The sequence below is a fragment of the Zingiber officinale genome, chromosome 7A (genome assembly GCF_018446385.1).
Source record: "Zingiber officinale cultivar Zhangliang chromosome 7A, Zo_v1.1, whole genome shotgun sequence".
NCBI lineage: Eukaryota > Viridiplantae > Streptophyta > Magnoliopsida > Zingiberales > Zingiberaceae > Zingiber > Zingiber officinale.
Genome location: NC_055998.1, coordinates 117,026,047 through 117,033,496, shown reverse-complemented (window position 1 = coordinate 117,033,496; position 7,450 = coordinate 117,026,047).

Below are 7,450 nucleotides of genomic sequence, written 5' to 3'. Positions count from 1 at the left end.
AACAAAATTTGTAAATAGTGAAGAGGCCCTGACCAAGTGTAATCTTGACCGACCATGTATAAAAGGGAACCTTGAAGTCCGGTCGAACTCATATTTATTCGGGCGTACACATGGGACCCCCCATCCGATCAATCCTCACACGATTGATCACATACTTCTTTATATCATCCTTAGCTATCCTTCTACTTTGATTCTAACTAGCCCATCATTCTTCTTAGCTACTAAGGTGTAGGCAAGGAAAATGCATCTATGAATGGGGAAAGATTGGTACAGCAAAGGGATGAATAGATTGAAAACTAAGAGTTGGTTAGGGACAAGGGAACTAAATATCTATGAATCAAGCTTAGATAAGGCAAGAAACACTTAGCAAGGTCAATAGCATAATCAAACATAAATACATAACTTTACATTATCATTAGAAATATAGTCATAACTCTTAGACTTTTGAAAAATCTCCCATAGACGGATACAACAGATAAATAATTTTTTACTTATCTCACTCCCTGGAACTACCAGATTGTTCTTCTCATCCCAAGTATGGGCATGTAGTAGAGTGATAACCTAGACAAAGAGGAGAAGTTCGTCCTGTCCTCTTGTGCTTGTGTGAATCACCTTTTGGGGCCTGTGGCCGAGACGCTATTGTTGGTCGCTACTCGAAAAACCTAGAGGTTCCACTGTACAAAAATTTTGTACAAAGGTCTGAACCTTTTCCTAGCTACCATGTGTTCTTTTAAATTAAATTTTGGATCGCCTGCGGAACTTAACACGTTTGATCCAAAACTTAATCTATTTGTTCTTTTAGGTTTAGACTTGGATCTCCTGCGGAACTTAACACGTTCGATCCAAATCACCTTAAGTTATTAATTCCATTAAATATTAATTTCCATAATTGGTTCCCAGTACTGACGTGGCGAGGCACATGACCTTCTTGGATATGGGAGCAACCACCACCGACTAGACAAAACCTTTTAAGGAAGCTAATATTTAATTTCCTAAAATAACTTTAGGTCGACCGAAAAGAACAATCAAATCACAAGGAAAAGAAAAACAAAAGAACACTATATCGAAAACAAATTCGAAACACTAGAATCGTTTGCCTCTTGTATTTAGTATTATTTCCAAAAATAACTAGTATGATGCGGAAAGAAAAATTACTAGTTATACCTTTTAGAAAGACCTCTTGATCTTCTACCGTATTCCTCTTCTAACCTCGGACGTTGTGTGGGCAACGATCTTCCGAGATGAGAACCACCAAGGCACCTTCTTCCTTCTTCCTTCAAGTTTCGGCCAAGCACAAGAACTTTCAAAGGATGAAGAATTTTCCACCAACCAAGCTCCAAGGGATGCATGCTTTCTCTCCTTCTTCGCCTTCCTTGATCCGGCCACATCCTCCAAGCTCCAAGAGATGATAGATTTCGGCCACAACAAGAGGAGAGAAGAGAAAGGGAAGGGTCGACCACCACACCAAGGAAAAGAGGGAGAAAAATAGAATAGAGTCCTTTGCCTTGAAGCCTCCTCTACCCCCTCTTTTATAATCCTTGGTCTTGGCAAATAAGGAAAAATTAATAAAAACTTCCTTAATTCTTTTGCCATTGAAAAGGAAAATTTATTTAATTAAAAATAATTTTTCTTTTCAATTTGTAATGGCCGGCCACCACATAAATTCTCCAAGCAAATAAAATTTTAAACAAAAATTAAAACTTCCTTATTTGCTTCCGGAAATTTATAAAAATTTCTCCAATAATTTTTATCCCTTCATGATTGGTTTATAAAAAGGAAAATTAATAAATTAAAATCTTTCTTTTAAACATGTGGATAAAAAGAAAGTTATCTCTATAAATTAAAAACTCTTTTAATCTACAAATAAAGAAAGATATCAAATCTTTTCTTAATCTTTTGTAGAACCTTATAAAAGAGAATATTTAATTTTAAACTCTCTTTTAAATCATGAACATGGTTAAAAAGGAAAGTTTTCTTAAAATTTAAAATCCTCCTTTAATCAACAAATAAGGAAAGATTTTTAAATTTTAAACTTTCTTTTAAACATGTAGATGATTTACAAATTAGGAAAGTTTTAACTAAAAATTAAAACCATCCTTTTAAACTACAAATAAGGAAAAAGATTAATCTCTTCTCTTAATCTTTTGTAGAAAACTATAAAAGAAAATTTTTAATTTTTAAACTCTCTTTTAAAATCATGATATCCACATAATAAATAATTTTAATAAAAATCCTTTTTAATATTCTAGTGGCCGGCCACCTACATGGCTCATCCACTTGGTCTTGACCGGCCCTAGCTTGGGTTCCAAGCTAGCTTGGCCGGCCCCATTGGATGGGTAAGAAGGTGGGTATGCGGTGAGTATAAATCTCTATATACTAGATGCTACGATAGGGACCGAGAGGAGGAATTGGTTTTAGTCTCCCGATAAAATTAAGCATCCCGTGCTCGCCCCGAACACACAACTTAATTTTATCAATAATAATTCATTCCACTAGAGAACTATTATTGAACTACCGCACCAATCCCAAATTACATTTTGGGCTCCTTCTTATCATGAGTGTGTTAGTCTCCCTGTGTTTAAGATAACAAACGTCCACTAATTAAGTAAGTTACTGACAACTCACTTAATTAATATCTAACTCCAAGAGTAGTACCACTCAACTTCATCGTCATGTCGGACTAAGTCCACCTACAGGGTTTAACATGACAATCCTTATGAGCTCCTCTTGGGGACATTCTCAACCTAGATTACTAGGACACAGTTTCCTTTTATAATCAACAACACACACTATAAGTGATATCATTTCCCAACTTATCGGGCTTATTGATTCATCGAACTAAATCTCACCCATTGATAAATTAAAGAAATAAATATCAAATATATGTGCTTGTTATTATATTAGGATTAAGAGCACACACTTCCATAATAACTGAGGTCTTTGTTCATTTATAAAGTCAGTATAAAAGAAACGACCTCTAATGGTCCTACTCAATACACTCTTAGTGTACTAGTGTAATTATATAGTTAAGATAAACTAACACCTAATTACACTACGACCTTCCAATGGTTTGTTCCTTTCCATCATGGTCGTGAGCTACTGTTTATAATTTATAAGGTACTGATAACATGATCTTCTGTGTGTGACACCACACACCATGTTATCTACAATATAAATTAATTGAACAACTACATTTATCACAAATATAGACATTTGACCAATGTGATTCTTATTTCTAGATAAATGTTTTATTCCAAAAGCTAGGCTTTTAGTATACATTCTAACAATCTCCCACTTATATTAAAAGACTAAGCTGCCATATCTGCTGCCATACATCTGATTCCCATGCCTTTCAAAAAGCTCTTGCCTTAAGGACCTTAGGTTATCATCTGATGCAATCTAGGCGGCAACAACTTCTCCTCGTTATACAATTTCTTATATTGGGTAGTATTTGCGCTCTATTGTGTTTACTTGCCTTATAGACTCATGGTTTCTTCGAGTTTGCTACTGCACCATTATTATTACAATAAATTGTAATAATCTTTGGACAAACTAGAAATCATATCTAAGTCTATCTTGAGGTTATTTAAGTCATTCAACTTTTATGACTACCTCAGAGGCTTGCATATACTCAACTTCTATGGTGGAGTCCATAAAAACACCTATGCTTATCACTCTTCCATAGTTATGAGTTTTCCTCCTAAAGTAAACACAAAACCTCGAGGTCGACTTATTATTGTCCCTATCCGATTGGAAGTCAAAATCCGTGCAACCTACAGGAACTAAATTAACTGCCTTATAAGCTAGCATATAATTTCTAGTGCCTCTAAGGTACTTTTAATATATGCTTTACTGCAGTCCAATGTCCTTGTCTAGGGTTACTTTGATATTTGCTAACTATGCCCTTGGCAAAACAGATTTCTGATCTCGTGCATAGCATACATTAGGTTGTCTAACTGCAGAAGCATAAAGAACTGCCTACATGTCCTCAATCTCCTTTGATGTCATCGGAGACATCTCTTTAGATAAAGACACTCCATGCTTAAAAGGTAAGAAACCTTTCTAGGAGTTTTGCATGTAAAAATGAGCAAGGATTTTTCCGATGTATTAAGCTTGGGATAAGTAATATATATTTTTTCTTGTGATCCCTTATTACTTTGATCTCAAAAATATATACATTCTCCCAAGTCCTTTATATCAAATTATTTGGACAACCATACCCTTACTTCTGACAACATTTTGATATTGTTTCCAACTACCAAAAATGTTATCTACGTATAGTACAAGAAACACCACCACATTTCCATCACATCTTTTGTATACACAAGACTTATCCGTTTACTCAATAAATCCATAGGTCTGGATTACTTTGATAAACTAGATGTTCCAAGACCTTGAAGCTTTGCCTCAGTCCATAGACTGATTGAGTTTGCACACAAGATGCTCTTAGCCCTTTACAATGAACCCTTCTGGTTGCTTTATATGGATGCTTTCTTCAAGACTTCCATTAAGGAATGCTGTCTTGACATCCACTTGCCAAATAGATAAAAGAATCCGGATAGACTTAAGCATGACTACCAGTGAAAAAGTTTCCTTTTTCATCTAGCCTTGCTTTTGAAAGTTTTTACCTTCTTGTCTATCCCTCTTTTCCTATTATAGACCTTTTTACACCCAAAGGCTTTTACACCATTTGGTGTTTCTACAAGCTTCCAGATTTTATTAGAATACATATATTCTAATTCTGTTATTCATTACTCTTTGCCAAGATGTTGCATCTTTATCTTGGAGTACTTCGTCATATGTCCGGAGATCAGGTTCATGTCCTCCAGGGATCGAATCCAAAAACTCTCCCAAAACATGAATCCTTTTAGGTTGTCTAACAACCCTCCCACTACGACAAGACACTTTCTGCAATTGTGTATCATTTGTGATACGTGTTGCAGTTTCCTTGTGGTATCTCATCTTGTACAGTTGGTACTAGATTAGACATGTCTTTTATTATTTCCTTAAGAACAAATTTTCTTATGGGCACATGGTTTATTACATAGTCCTTTTCTAAAAATCGTTCATTGATGCTAACAATGACCTTCTGATTTTTAAGACTATAATCTTGCTTTCATTTCTCTAGGATAACCCACAAACAAGTGAATTCCTGTCCAATTTATCATTATCTCTCTTCAGCATATGTGCTGGACTACCCGAATCCGAATATACTTCAAAATAGGCTTACGCTTATTCAACAATTCTATATGAGTAGAGAGTTCTGACTTTGGAAGATACTATATTCACTTCCATTTCCAGAGTATATCCTTAAAATGAATTTGGTAATAACTCATCATCAATCTACTTATTTCCATAAGAGTCTTATACCTTCCTTTTTCTACACCATTCTGTTGGGGTATACCAGGTGCAGTTAGTTGGGATTGAATCCCTACTTCTGATAAGTGACTCCTAAATTCTCCCAAGAGGTACTTGCCACTACGATCTTACCATAGTGACTTTTACTTTAACATTTCTCCGCATCAGCCTTGTATTCTTTGAACTAATCAAAGTACTTAGTCTTGCGGTACATTAAGTAAATTTATTTGTATCTTGAATAGTTGTCTATAAAATAGACGAAATATTTAATACTACCTCTTGTCTGGATAGTCATAGGATCACACAAATCAGAATGAACCAATTTCAACATATCTTTGACTCCATACCCCTTAGACTTAAAAACTTCTTGGTTATTTTTCCTTCCAAGTAAGACTCGCAGGTTGGAAAGATTTCCACTACTAATGAACCCAAAAGTTCATCAGCTACCAATGAATCCTACTCAAGTTAATATAACCTAGCCTTAGATGCCAAATATATAATTGGTTTATTTCCGAAGATTACTTTCTCTTAAAGTTAGAAGATGTGTTACTAATTTCCATTTGTTGCATCATGAGAGTTATTGGATTTATAAATTACCAACCAACGTACCAGAACAGATAACTTCCCTCTTTTTCTTAATAACAACTTTGTTATTAAAAGAGACAGAATATCAAGTTATTTGAATAGTTTAGAAACTGAAAACTAGTTCTTTCTAAACTTGGTGCGTAAAGACAATTACTCAAAAATCCATGTTTTATTCTTATCAAAAGATAAACATCTCCCACTGTAATAGCTACCATTTTTACAGTAGTGCCCATGTGGACGGTGTTTTAATTTTCATTTAGTTGCCGGGTTTCCTGGAGCCCTGCAATGAATTGCGGACATGATTAATGACATCTGTATCTACACTCCAGGTTCTGGTAGATAACACCACTAAACATGTTTCAACTAATGAATTAAATACACCTATATTGTTCTTAATTCTAAGAAGACAGTCTACCTTAATGTCCAAGTCCTATTTTCAATCATTACAATTTGGACTACTAAGTCTTTTCTATAGTATGACTACTAGGGGATTGACAAACATTTTAAATCCTAAGAATCACAAAAATATTTGGTCAAGATCAACTCCTTAAAATCCCCATGAATTTTGTATGCCACGATAGTGTGAGCGTATACAAAATCGAAGAGAAGATTTTGTTCATTAATTTTATTATCTCGTCAACTTTACTTTATGACGAATAAAATTAATAGTTGATCTGTCTTTGATTAAATATTTGGTCAAAACTTTTTGAATTTAAAATAACATTGATTCCTCAAACAATATTATTTAAATTCACCAACACCTCAAACACCGTGAATTTTGCATGCCACGATAGTGTGTACATATACAAAATTAAACATTTGTAAGAGGAGGGGTTTACCCATTAATTACCTTGTCAATAAATCTTTATGACAAATAAAATTACCTCAAACACCGTGAATTTTGTATGCCACGATAGTGTGGACGTATACAAAATCAAACATTCGTAAGAGGGGTTTTTAATTTTATTATCTTGTCAACCTATTTATTTGACAAATTAATAGTTGGTTTTCTTCGGTCACACAAATAATAGCAGTGACTCCGATGGGGAGGATACTATTAGACGTGATTACTTGACACTAAGTCCATTAATAAGATTATGCCCCTTCCGATGGGGAAGATCACACGCTCTTAATTACCTTCCTATAGTCATCCAAAATGGAAGTTTAATCTAGTGATCTGCAAACAAGCTCATCCGATATGGAGGAAGACACTCAGAGCCAACGCGCAAGCTTGCTGCATCACTTATAAACCAGTAATGAAGACCGTGGAATTTATTTAAAAATAAATCCCTCTCCCACTTAGTTATTTAAAGTGAGGAATTTTGCCTATGCTAGTCTACCTAACATGCATACTAACAAGCACACACAACACAGCATAAAAAGCAATAAATAGAAAAACTAATTTTCAACTATTATGACTTTTATCTATTGCTGTCCTCCGTGTGTCGCCAACCCTAGCTGCTGCCATCTTTGGCCACCGCCACCGGGTCTAATTGTCGCATCCATC